This window comes from Corvus hawaiiensis, chromosome 3 (assembly GCF_020740725.1).
Source record: "Corvus hawaiiensis isolate bCorHaw1 chromosome 3, bCorHaw1.pri.cur, whole genome shotgun sequence".
In the NCBI taxonomy this organism is placed as follows: Eukaryota; Metazoa; Chordata; class Aves; order Passeriformes; family Corvidae; genus Corvus; species Corvus hawaiiensis.
In genome coordinates, this window is record NC_063215.1 from 67,682,436 (window position 1) to 67,696,427 (window position 13,992).

Genomic DNA, 13,992 nt, shown 5'->3' on the forward strand with positions numbered 1-13,992 from the left:
GATATTCAAATATAAAACTTCCATTGAAAGGCATTGTTGGTCTAACATTCTTATTTTCAGAGCATTCCTAATGCCTAGTGGCAATTAGAAGAGTGGACTTCAGTACTCCCAGTAATTAATCATTAGTTGAAAATCCTTCTCTTGGAAGTTAATTGCATGTCTTGCCTCATCTCCCAAATGAGCAGAGTCGTGTGAGGATGTGGTAACGTCTATCCCAGGCGGCAAACTGCTGAGCATGCCAGGAGGCAGCGGATGTTATTGATGTATCTGCAGTCTGGGAGACTGGCAGGGTTGGTTCACATAAAATCAGGCTTTTTTTGCATGTTGTTTGGAACTGCATGGCTATACTGAAAGTGTTACAGGAATTTGCTGTCATATAATGGTGGTTCATGGAGACAGCAAGCCCTACTCTGCATAGATAAATTCCTGCTCTTAGGGCTGGTCATTATTTGCTCCATTTAGTATATAACTGTCTTTCACAATTACAATTGCAATTATTTCTTAATTTCAAATTAATGCTATGATCCATGAGAAAACAACTGAACCCAATTTATTTTTGCTCTGTCTCCTGTCATTGTATAAGAAGGAGCAATGTGAAGCTATTTTTACAGAACGCTGTGAAGCTTTTGGAAGTCTTTTCACCACAACAGGACATTCATCTGCCCCTCTATTCCAAAGCCAATGAGCCACAAAATGTTAATCCCTGAAAAGTTTGACTTTGACAGTGTGTTACTATGAGAGACTTCAGTATGCCTCTTAGAGGTTTCATCATTGGTTTTGAGGCTCTGTGGAATTTGCTTCCATGTGGATGGGATGTTGGAGCTTCTTGGGGGGAAAAAAAAAAACAAGGAAAATTTGCAGAGAGGCACTAGATAATAAACTGTTTAGAATTCAATAAACTCTTTAGATAAGAAAGGTCTCATTTCTTTTTTTCCTGCTTATTATCAATTTGCCTAAAGAAAAGATACTTTCTCTCTACAAATCCTGTTTCATTACTTTAATAGGAAGAAGTGTGAAATCCTCACATAGTTGTACCAGTGCTTCTCATCTGCTTTTTGTCTTAAATCCCATACTGATAAAATTTCTTTGCAGCCCTGGCAGTATTTTCCTTTTGCTCAGACATTCCTGGTCCTTTGATTGGACTTTTCCTATCCAGGCTTGATTTGTGGGTTTTGTCAAAATATGGTCGCAGGTAGCACCGACATCAGCTTTTCAGGTAAGTTATGCATAACACTTGATTGCCTCTTTGAACTTTATTGTAAGACTAACAAAATCACTTAAAACCCCCATAAAAATGCTACTTTCAGTAAATTACACCAGATTATTTTACATAATCTTTAGGCACAGGTTTGCCTTTTAAAAATCTTCCATGTATAGAAATTAAGACCACCAAAAGAGCTTTTAATCAGAGAATGTCTGCTTAGAAGGAATCCTATAGACCTGAATAATAATTAGTAAGATAGATTATTAAGAAATATCAGTTGTTATAGAGTAGCGTGGGGAAGAAACCAAAACCAAATGCAACAAAAAGCCAAACCATAAACTCCAGAAGTCTGTAAGTCCCTTGATTTAAAGGTATTTTAACATTAATTAAAAGAGGAACAGTTGTCATTGGTTATGGAATGACACCACTCTTTTTGATTCCTTTCACTTGCTGTGGAAGTGGAGCACAAAGCAGTCACTTTGGTTTCTTCATCAGCAGGTTTGAATGCCTGGAATAACTGAAGAGATATGAGACACTGTCCTTTATCTCCACCCTAGCTGTTGTGGTGGTGCTGTGCAGGTCTCTAAGCCTTCTTAGTTTCTTTCCAAGTCTGTCTACAAAAATTGTACTCTGCACTTCTAACTACGCAGCATGCACAGTTTCAAGGATGGTATGTATATTTGCTGTGAAAATATTATCTGCAGATTGCTTTCCACATGCAGTAGGGAAAAGTCATAATTCAAGCACATGAGCAACAGTTTTCAAAAACGAGAGAAGCAAGAAAATGTGAGGGGAAAGAAATATTTTTCATATTCATGTGTGATGCAATGATGTCTCCACCAAAGAAACCTAGCTTTCTATGACATTTGGTTTTCAATTTCTGCCTTCATTATAACATGAAAATTATTAAAATCAAGATGAAATATTTCAAAAAATATATATCCAGGCAAGAAATTCTTCCCTGCATCAAATGTATTAAACAATATCTGTGAGAGTGGGACTAATCTTTATACATTATGTATATATGCACATGTATGAAATCATGTTATATGAGAAATATGAACATACATTTATCTTTATAGGAGATGTGCTCATGTTTTCTAAGCAATTTAGGATGCCATTGCTGGAGGGAACTGTATCTTGGAAGACAGTTAACCTTAAAAACCATTTAAACGTTATAATGTGAAAGCTATTCCACCTGAGTCCTTGTCCAGTACTGTGGAAAAGGTGAATGAGAACCATGGCGATGGAAAGAGAAGAATAATGAATATGAGAATAATGAATACCAGTTGGCAGGTGGTTTTGCTTTGGCAAGTGCCATTAGCAGGAGTGATACTCTTAGACGACCTTTACCTCCTGAGCCCATACTTGAAGAGTGATTTTATAATATCTGAGATGAGAAATTTGAAAAAAAAAAAAAAAGAAAAAAGGCTGATGAGCTGAACAGAGTGCTTTATCTCACTGTTGCACAAGCACATGAAGCTGGCATAAACCAGAGCACTGTCTGAAAACGGCAAGCCTACCCTTTGCAGATCTGTACTCGCTGCATTGTTTCCTCCCTTGATTCTTTTCTTTCTTTTGGACCAGCATATTTTAGACTGATTCACTACCCAGTTGCATAAATATCATACAGGCAGAAAAGAGAAGGCAGCTGAGGGACAGAAGGTGACCAGGAGAATTGGTCTGGTTGCTTGTGCTGGCTTTGCAGTCTTGCACAGGGTGTGTGGAGGGCTAAGGCAGGAGAGGAAAAGGACTGGACCATGTGAATTTGCTTAGCTTATCAATAAAGATGATGTAATTTGATTAAGAGGACACTGAGTATCAAAAGGTTCTTTAGCATCTACAAAGAAACAGCATAGCTAAGAGATGCTCCTTGGCTCCTGGTCAGAAATTAAGGGAGGAAAAAATAATTTAATGGTGAGGATGCTTAAGAATTTAAAAAAAAAAAATGCTGCTGGATGTTCTCTTTTATGTTTTAAAATCAACAGTAATTGCCTTTCCCAAATACATAAAATACACACTTAAACACACAAAGTGACAGGTTCAGTGGAGGAAGAAATGGATGAAATGTAGTGGCCTGTATGAAGCAATACTTGTAGATATAAGACCCCTTCTGGCCTTAAGCTCAGTGAAACAAGATTGTGGCAAGCTATGAAAATACATTGAAAATTATATGCAGAGTTGCAAAAATCTTTTACTTTCTTACTTTACCAAGGGTTGAGCATTGGTGAAAAAAAAATTAATTTACTCTTATTTAAAATTGGTTTTGAGATTTTTCTGACCAAAACCAAAATGAAAAAAGTATGAGTAGAGGTGTAAAAATATTAAAAAGATGGTGGATACTGGAGAGTGATGGGAAGGCTTTTCTGTGGGTACCACAGTTTTATTTGTTAGTGCGCAATACCCTAGTGATGATACCCTCGTCTGCTCTTCCTTGAATTCATCCATATTTTTAACATTTATTTTGTTATATCTTAGGCAGAAGACTACACCAGCCCAGCCCCGAATTAGAAGGCATTTATTTGTGGAAAAGAAGCAAATGACTTTTCACAAATGTATCCACTGCCTTAATTTTCATTAAGCTGTGTCAATATTGATTGTTTTGTGGCAAAAATACAAAGTGACTTGTGTAGCATTGTTCCCCACAGCACAGCAAACTGGGTTGTACTCAGTGTTCAATGTTAGGATCAATGAGCCCACGGCCAGAAGGTGATCACAATCATTTGAGGCTTTAAACTACTGCTTTTGAAGTGCTGTCTAATGCGATGGGGTTTAATTTACAGCTGTCAATATATTTCCATTAGATTTATGGAATGATGTGCAGAAACCATATGGTTCTTGTAAAAGAAGGTCATGAAGCCCCCAGGGGTCCCTCGAGTGTAGATTGAAATCCACCAGTCTATGTGATGATGCAGCCAAGTGCAGGTCAATAAAATTAACTTTGTTACAGTTTTCCTCTCTTCAGTAAGGGGTTCCTAAGCATTTTATTATTTGTCATGTAAGAAGTCTTACTAATAAAAAGATTCTCTTAAAATCATTCACAGTTCTATCTTCTCTTTAATAAAAACAAAGCACTAAAAACTTGCCAATGGCAGTCATAGAGGTTCTAATGTGTAGTGCAGCAGTAGAAAAATAACAGCACCAGATTTAAATGTGAGTCCATTATCATGGGCTTTATAGCCATTTTACAAAATAAACTGAACAATTTTGAAAGGGCAAATTTTAGAATCCGCTTTAAAAGTCCCTCTGTACTTTTAGTAAGTGCCTGGTCTCTGAGCCTTCAGTAAATGGTGGAGCAGTTGGGAGGAGTGCATCAATTCTACCACTGACATCCATGAGGAAAAATGTCTGTGTCTGCATCTGCCTTTTGTTCATAAGCCAAAGGTGAAGGTCTTGCTCCTAGACATTATATCCTTCTGTTTTCTTGAGTGGATAGAAAGTTTTGCAACAGGGAGATGGAAACACACACTTTGCAAAATAAGCAAACGTCTTTTCTGTAAGTAAACATTTATTCCTCACACTGAAAATGTTACCATTTTTGTCACTCGGGTTCAGCAGATTTTTGCCACTCATTCATGTGGAATCAACATGTCAACATAAATTGGAGCATTTACCCACATGTATGATGTGGATGTTAATTTAGTGTAACTTAAAGGTCTAAGCTGTCTTAGTGTACTTAAGAGGTCTCATCAGTGAACAGAGAAACAGCTCCAGGGGTCCATTTATCCTTTACACACACAAAAGATACACAAGTCAGCTCCTGAAGATGCCTTTTTTCCATCTCTCCTGCCTGTTAAGATAGCCTGGCAACATCACCTAAATTTTACATGTATGGCAGAGTAGACTCAGAGTAGTGCAGAGGATCCCAGCAGGTCTTTGTACGCTGCTCAGTACAAATTGTAGCATCACAATAACAGCTTGGGTTTTGAACTGGTTTTTGAAATTCTGGCCCACAGAAAAGAAGGTGAATGCAAGTGCCCACTAAGACTACAACGATGTGACAATGCTCATTCACTCATATGCAATCTCTACCAGTTACAGGCTTGTAATGCTCTCTAGGGTTGCACTTCCTTTTCCAACAGGAAGAGATACTTTTGCTATCTAGACTCTTACCCCAATATTAGGCAGTTGATAATGAAAACATTTCTATTAATGGGAAATAAGATTAGTTTAAATAAAAATTGATTTTAACTGGTAATGTATGATACAATTTCACAGCTATTTTTTATTTTTTAGCTATCAATTCTTCCAATTTCTATTTCTCTATTTTACAATCTTTGTCCCTAACTCAAATGTTGCTTCAGTGAGTTTATTTTGAATTCATACTACCAAAACTGGATAAGAATAAAGCTCATATTCGAAGTGAAATGAAGCTCTGGAAAATAGTGGAAATTAACAACTCAAAGCAGAGTCAAAGCAGAGTGGATGCCTACACTTGGAGAAATTTGGTAAAATCATTGATCAGTGCCCAAATTTTTGGCCTTATTCAAAAGAAATTACAGACATTTTTTAAACTGACTATCTAAATAATTTAAAAGTCTTGATATTACATGGTCTTCTGAATTTTGAGTGGTTTTGAGTCACAAGTCTCAGAACTGGCATAGGGAGTACGTGGGACATGTGCTTGACATTTACAGCATGCTGCTGTATTTTCAGGCATTATCACTCCCATTGGATCATGACCATTCCAGTGTATCAAAAAAGACGAAGCCAGGTGGTGGCTGTGCATCAGCCACCTGCACATCCCAGCTGTTAGTAGATATGAGAAAATTCTACTGGTAGCTGGGAGCTGCTGTTGGAGCACTGGGAAAGAAGGTCATATGATGAATGGACCCACCTCTGAGGAGCAGCCTGGAGCTGCTCAAGTCTTGGCGTGCTGGTGAAGCATCTATATAGCACTGACCTAACCCACAGGAGTTGTGTAACTGCATGCTGTCACAGGAGCAAGGGGGCTAAATGCAGCAATGGGTTAGAGAGATGCTTGTCTGGGACATCTGGGATGCACATTTTATGTTGGTGAAGTCTAAAGTTAATACAAAGTGTGTGGTTGCCATCTGATTTCCTGCTTCAGTAGCTTGATTTGTTGTAATAAGGAGTGCTAGTATTCACGAAATCAGAAGCTGATAGAGAAGGGAGATGAGTCACTTGGGGGACTTGTATCTGAGGACCATGGGTTCAACACATCAGAGGATTTGCTTGTGCATAGAGAATTACCCTTGGGCAAGTAAAGCTCTATTGAGCCTTGTAGCAGTGGTACAAAGTAGCAACATCTTGGTCCAAAATAATAGCAGCTTCTAACTGCTTTGTGGGTGTTCAGCTACTTGTTGTGCTCGCTGCTGTGGGCAATCAAGGCAAAAGGTGGTCTTTCTAATTTTTCTTTTCCTCAGTTTTCAACTCAGAAAAAATCCCTCTATTTCTCTTTTTCTGTGCCAGATGAGCATCTGGCAAAAAAAAAATCCTGGAGTTTAGCATATGTAGTTAATGCCAAGGAGGACAGGAAGGACAGCAGCAGAGAGCCTCTGGTACCTGTTCATTCAGGGAAGCCTGACTGTGGCCATACTTTGCTGCTACAGCGAGTGAAGGAAACCAAGAAGGACTGCCTAACAATACGTTGCCAGTGAAAAATGTGCCCTTCAATTAACATTAGAAACAGTTTAAATCAAAATGTTTTAGTTCCCCCTTCATTGATTTTGTAATCTCTCTGTGAAAGCATTGGTTCCTCTAATTGGCTGATGAAATAATTAGTTGACTCTGACATTCACTTGGACTTCTTCTAATTAGATACTCTGTTCCACCAGATGTCATGTAAAACAGGTTTCCATCTAAGAATTTACAGCAGTCATTTTTTCCTGTGTAATTTTTTGAGCGTTGTCATTCTCTATTCAGAAAGGATCATCTAACTTTTTAAAGTTTTTTACCAGCAATTAACTGCTGAAGATTTGAGTTTAGTTGAATACAGTTCAACATCTTTTTTATTTGTGCCTAAAATACTGTAAATCAACACTTAATATATTAATCTTGTCCCAAAATAGGCAAACCAGCATTTTAAATTAACTTCTAGATAGTTTTCAAAGAACTAAGATTGACCTGTTTTAAAACTATAATTCCTTTATTAAAAATATCCTTTAAACTTTTTTTAAAATCTCATCCTATTAATTATAATTTAAACATTGCTTTGTCAATGCAAATGCCACTAGCAACCTTCAGAAATATTCCTTGATTAAAAAAAAGACCTTTTGGTGCTAAGTTCTTTGAAAATCATCACCATTAGTGTCTGGAAAATCTGTAATATGTCTAGTAATACTTTTGCACATGAACACAAAATGTAATCCACCAACCCCAATTTACTGATGTAAATGAGCTGCATTCATTTTAGTCCTGCATAAATGTATATCCGCCTGCCTGTGGTACAGTAGAAAAATGTCACCAAAAAAGGTTATTTTTAGGTAGTTTATGTGAATAAAGTTGCATGTACATGAGTGGAAAGTATAACATCTCTGAAAAAATTCTGATGTGAGCAATCTGCTTCCCAGCTGGAGCCCAGGGAGAGATACAATGCATTTTACTGTTTTACTGCTCATGGGATGTTGTTTCTCAGAAGGACTCTGAAGGCAATACTGGTTGCTCACGAACCATGGAGAGTGATAAATTAAATGTATTACTAAAAATATAGGAGTCTAGGCTCTTCAGAGCTTTGCAAAATTCTCATCTGGCTGAAGTTATGCTACTAAACTAATTTTATCACTCAATATAACACTCTTTGCTTTTAATAATGCAGCAGTGAAAGAAAATTACTTCAGGTAGCCTGCCTAATGCATTTGGTTAATGGTCATAACCAAGCAGTAAAAGATGACTATCTGTATATTTAAGCATATTTTGCCAAGATGTGTGGAGTAAGGTAAGTATACCTTGAACTACTAGTATGAACAATACTAGAAGAATATACAGGAATTATATACACATCATTTTCTATATTTTACTACTTGACGCTGCTAAGAAATAAAAAATGTGATAGCATAGGATGATCCTATCAGGGGACACAGTCTTCTAAACAGCTACTCTTGTGATAGCATTTGTTTTCTAACACATTTCACGCATGGGAAAATCCCTCATGGAGATTGTTTTTGTCCCCTAAGAAACAGAACTCTATGACAGTGGGATGGAAATGAAAATCCTATCCCTTTAATGGCCTTTTGCTCCTCCTACCTGATGCACGAAGGATAGGGAGAAAGAAATACCACTTGAAATGAAGCTACTGTGAAAAGTCTAAAACACACTTTATGATACTATTTTGCCTGTTTTTCTATGCTCTGTTTCTAGCTCTTTTGCATTCAGCTCCTGCACCTCTCGCTGATCTCTCTTCTATATTCCAGTTTTTTCAGACATTGTTTATATCTTTATTTTGGGCTTGTGACCCACAAGTGGTGTGAAATACTGCCTGGTTTATTTGCTTATATTTTGGCTTTGTCTGTCCATCAAAGAGCCAAATCTCACTGCTGTGGTGGAGGTTTGCTCTGCAGAGCAATGGATTTTCTGCTCTCTCTGAAGCTCTGGAATGAAGCACTCTGAGCTAGGGAGTTCTATTCTATGCAAAGTCTGAATCTGTAGCTGATCTATTGTTAGCTTTTAGCTCTGGCTATTTTCATGCCTGGTGCCCACAGCTGTTGAGTTGGGGTTTTGGGTGGGGGAAGTGGTTGGTTTGTTTGTTGTAGCGTTACTCTAGTCTGTCAGTGTGCCCAAGGAAGTTTTACAAAAAGTAATATTTTACAAAAAGTAATATCCCCAGCCTTCCAGTAGGTAACTGAATAGGTTTGGACTGGAGACCTTGCATGTGCTGGAAAAAAGCTCAAATTGTTTTGTGTGATTAAAAGCTTGTGTAGATGGAGCACTGCTGCCTCTTTTTTCCTCTCGGGATACACATAACATGATTTCTTCTTTCGTGTTTGTGTATTTACCATTGTTATCATCACTTATTATAATTTTTTCCCCTCTGGCTCAATCATGCACTTGTCTGATGTTTAAGACTGATACTTAGATTCCTCCTACATTTTGTGTCCTTACTTCAGGTACCTGCAACCATGATATGATTTTTTTCATTAGAGGGTGCTGTGTGTGCATACCTCTGTCTCACTTGAGCAGGTAAGGTAAGCACACTTGATATTTTTTCTTTAATTTGTCTGCCTCAAGGATGACTTTGAAGCAGTTGATCTTCCTTTATTCCTGTCTCTCTTCTCAGTGTTGAGAACATGAAAACCTTAATTTACTGGACTGCACATTTTTTAAAATTTAGCTTGGGTACAGGTGTCATTTCCTGGACACACCTGCATTGAACCAGAACACTAGAAATGTGACAATTTCAAGCTGTCCAACTTGAACTCCTGGAAGCTGCACCGTACAAGGTACAGGTTCTGCAACCTGATATGTGAAGGTGCCTCTGAATGAGGCCTGGATTGGTTTGGATATGCTGACAAAAATGCTGTAATGATTCCAGAAATACCCTCTGTGTCACTCAGCTCTCCTTTCTGTAAGGACAGAAACTGGGAGTAGACATAAAGGGAAGGAAGTTGTTCCAGCTGTTTCTGTTCAATTCATGTGTGCTAGTGTGGTGTCAGTTTGATTTTGAACATAGCTTATTAAAAATTATTTTTTAACACTGATCATGCCATTTTCTATACTACTACTATTTACTTGACCATGATACAGCTGAGTGAACAGTAGTTCTCATAATAAATTTCCAGAAGAAATGTATTATGAACAAGGTCTTATGGGGACAATACCATATTTTGCTTTTATGGGCTTACTTAGAAGTGTTTTTATACAATTATTTATTTTTCTAAGTTGGAAAGAATGGAGTGTGCTAGTAGCACTAATAACATTTGCATTGATTGCATTCTTTTAGAAGTGGATGAGACAAGCATAGGTTAATTAAGTCTGACTAGAAAATCAACCATATAACAGCTGTGTATAAATCCCTTTAATGCAACAGTCACCTCTTTGCACAGAAGTGCTATGTCTATAAAATCTGCTATAGAACTTGAATTGGTAGTGTAAGATGTCTACAGTAGTCTCTGATGAAAAACCCAATAGTTACACAAGAAGCCCTGGTAGAAGAGCAGCAATTAACACCAACAATTTTCAGGGACCTGAAGCATTTTTTCGTCAGGATCACAGCCTGACTAATTATGGCATCTATTTCTGAGCTATCACTGAGAATGGTAACTTAAACAGTACAGTGCCAGGTATGGTTATTGGGAGTCATAAATTAACTGTACCTACAAAACCTTCTTCTGGTTTTAGGGTTCACTTTAACACTTGCAGACCACCACAGTGATCTTAAAGCCTTCCCCCTTTCAAACTAAAGATTTGTGCTGTTAATGGATTTACATAGTTTAAAAGGTGCAAATTGCAACCTACATCCTGTGGATTTGATATTTCATTTTCTGAGTTTCCAGGTGTGTTCTTCCACAGTAATGTAAATGTTAATTATTGACCTTCTAAGTGACAGTCACATGTAACACTGTAACATAACTCTGTCTGACAGTAGATTAAAAAAAAAAATAACTAAGAGAATATTACATAAACCCCAAACTATAAGTGATGAAGGCATGACATGTAGCTAAATTAGTTTAAATAAAACTTCTCTTATGATCTGCTGCAAGATAGTGTATAACGTGGTGGGTAAACCAGTAGAATTCCCTTGTCTTTCATATTGGTCCGTAGGAGATTGGTCATAATTATTTGTTTCTTTATTCATTATGTATTGCTCAAATATTTGCAAGCTTTCCATAATTCTCTGGAAAATCAGGGGTGTTTCAGTCTTGTTGGAGAGAACTGAATGAAAACTCTTAGTAGCTGCTTTGTAGGTAATTGCATGAGGAATCACTCAAGCAAAGCCCTGCTGCCATGTTTCCCAAGCACTCAGCCTGCTCCATCAGCAAGCTGCTTTATGAGCTTGGGTGCTCCACTGTATCCCCAAAGCAATTTTGAAACTCCTGGGAGGTCTCCAGCTAAATCTTCCATCTTGTTTTAAGTGTCTCTCAAAGGACACAACAAATTCAATGCAATCAATACACTGTAGTTGGCAGGGGGTTTCTGAAAGCACCTGCCCTGGCTGAGGAGGCAGGAAGGTCCCCTCTTCCCCGTCTAGAGAGCTGGGGCCAGGAGGAGGAATAAAAAATACATGTAGGGATGAATAGAGAAGGAAGCATCATTTCACAGCTGGTTAGTCTCCGTGCATGTCCAGACAAACATACCTACAGAGGACCCAGGACAATTTCCCCAGAGAGAGTATATTTTGGGAGGGCTGGATTAAAGGAACATCCAGGCCTTAAAATAATTTCTTGCTTTACTGTAGAAGGACTTAAGTTTCCTCTGCATCTTGCTTGTGATTCATGGTCTTACCTAAGAGTGTGTAGTGTAGTGTAGTGTAGTCAGGATAGTGTAGAGAGATATTATTTCCTTTCTTTCCCTGCAGTCTTTAGGTTCAGGAGCAAAACAATTCCCACAGATACGCTAATATCCAACAAAAACAAAAGCATTTAAAATGAAAATGAGACTCATGTGTTAACCCCATGGTACAGGCTTTGATATAAGAAAACATGTGCTATCTTTCACAGAAGGGCTTGCTGGAATTTCTCCCACACTGGAAAGATGTAATAATTCAGATTTTCACAGGGATAAATATTTGTAAGCAATTTCAAATTTCAAGCAGGAATAGTAGGATTCTTACCGAGAGCTAAGCCCGGAATATTTTCTTGCCTGTTAATTTATAAATACAATCATAAGAGTTTCCATTTCAAAATGTTTTGACCACTTTACCATACCTTGCTGGCTTACTCCCTTGTTGCTCATTAGAAATCATATTTCAGAATGAAACAGAAAAATATCTGGAAAAGAGGGTCTGGGATGTGTGTTGGTGTGATTTTAAGTGTTTAACTACTTCTGGATGAACAAATGTAGCTTTCCTTTGGATGGGCAAACCTAAAGTCTCCCCTTTTTCCAGGTATAAAAACACACTGAAATTACTACTGAATTATTTGTTTGACTTACAAAGGATTTTCCTAAACTGTGAAGGTAGTGTCCTTTTTATTTCTTTGGTGGTATTATAGGTGCCAGAAAAATAAATGCAGCTTTTGGGAAGGAAAAAAAAGGAAAATATTCCTGTTAGAATTCCAAGTTTTCCCATGTCTAATAATTTCAAATGTACTTCTGAAATTTTTTATGGTGTGATTTTATGGTATAGTGGTGCAATTGCAGTCTGAAAGCACTTGGTGGCAATTTATGAACATTTGTTATAGAATTATAATGAAAACTCTCTTTTTTTTGTCTTTTTTTGCAGCATTAGTCATATTCTGATTACATGCAAGTGAAAAATATTGGAGTCCTGGTGCTAGGAGTGCAGCAGCAGAATTTTTGTACCAATGGTTCTCTCTGAATTAGAAGAAGAAGTCACTATTTCACTACTCTTCTTATTAGTCATTGTTACTTAGATAACATGTTTTTCCCACATGCCCCCCTCTCATCATCTTTTTGGGAGGAAAGGGAGCTAATTACCGTGTCAAAGATGCAATGAAGAGGAATTCTCATTTTCATTACCCTTGTTCTCTCAAAAGGATTTTTCTCCACTATCTTTAAAATAGTTAGTAGATACACAATAGATATCTACATGAGACAAATGGCTTTTTTGGGGGGGTAATTACTCATCATTTTCCACATATTCTAAAAATTAGCTATTGGATTACACAATTTTTATGTATTTAAATTGAGGATTAAAGTCATTACAGTCTGCAAAACAAACAACATAATTGAAATGGACTAATAAAATCACTGCTATAAAAATCGCTGGTTTTATATGTGTTTGTAATAAATGATAATAGGCTGAGAGGGGAACAAAGCATTGGAAAATCAGATTAGGGTGACTGCCAAAAAGTAATGGTTTAAAATCACCAAGCATTATACAAGAAATTGCTCTTGCAACTTATAATTCTTTGCATGGAGATGCTTTTATAAATTAAAATTGAATATTTTTCTTCTTAGCCCAGTAAGACTTTTCATTCATGTTAAAATAAATCTTTTTTTTCCACCTGTTTGTAATTTGGTCATTTACTTTATATTTCTTAAAAACAGACATTCTTTCACTCCTCCATTCCACATCAGTTTTTATTCTGTGTAGAAAATGAAAAGTCTTAAGGATCTATGGCTATGCAGTTAAGCAGATTTTGACTGATACATTTTTTCTAAATATATTTTTCCAGATAATGTATAATACAAAAAAAAAAACCCAAACAAAACCCAGGTATGTCATAAGTAGCACAGAACTGATGACTGTGTTTTTGATTAGAGTTTTCTTTTTCAGCCTCAATAATCCGGTTTCCTTGGCTACTAACTTCTGACCCAGAAGTGCGCACACACACACACACACACACACACATAATGACTCCAAGAAGGGCTGTTTTCTGAAGCTAATTTTTTTACTTATACTGATTGGATTGGGATGTGAGTTTCTAGGCATTGGGGTGTTTGGTAGTTTGTTGTTTGTGGTTTTTTAATTAATTGTGTCTGTATTTCAAAGTTACATAGGTTGCTTTATTTATTTTCACTATAAGTATTCTGTAAGTAAAATGCCCAGGGAATTCCTCCCAGCTAGATTTGAGATGACATGGAGAATATTTGTTTCACAACGTGTCTCTTTTTCTCCTATCAAATCTGTTCCTTTTTTATTTCTGGGATTAAAGTGAGTCTATTTCTGTGCAACTACTTCTAGTTGTTTTGCTTCTGGAGAAGACATA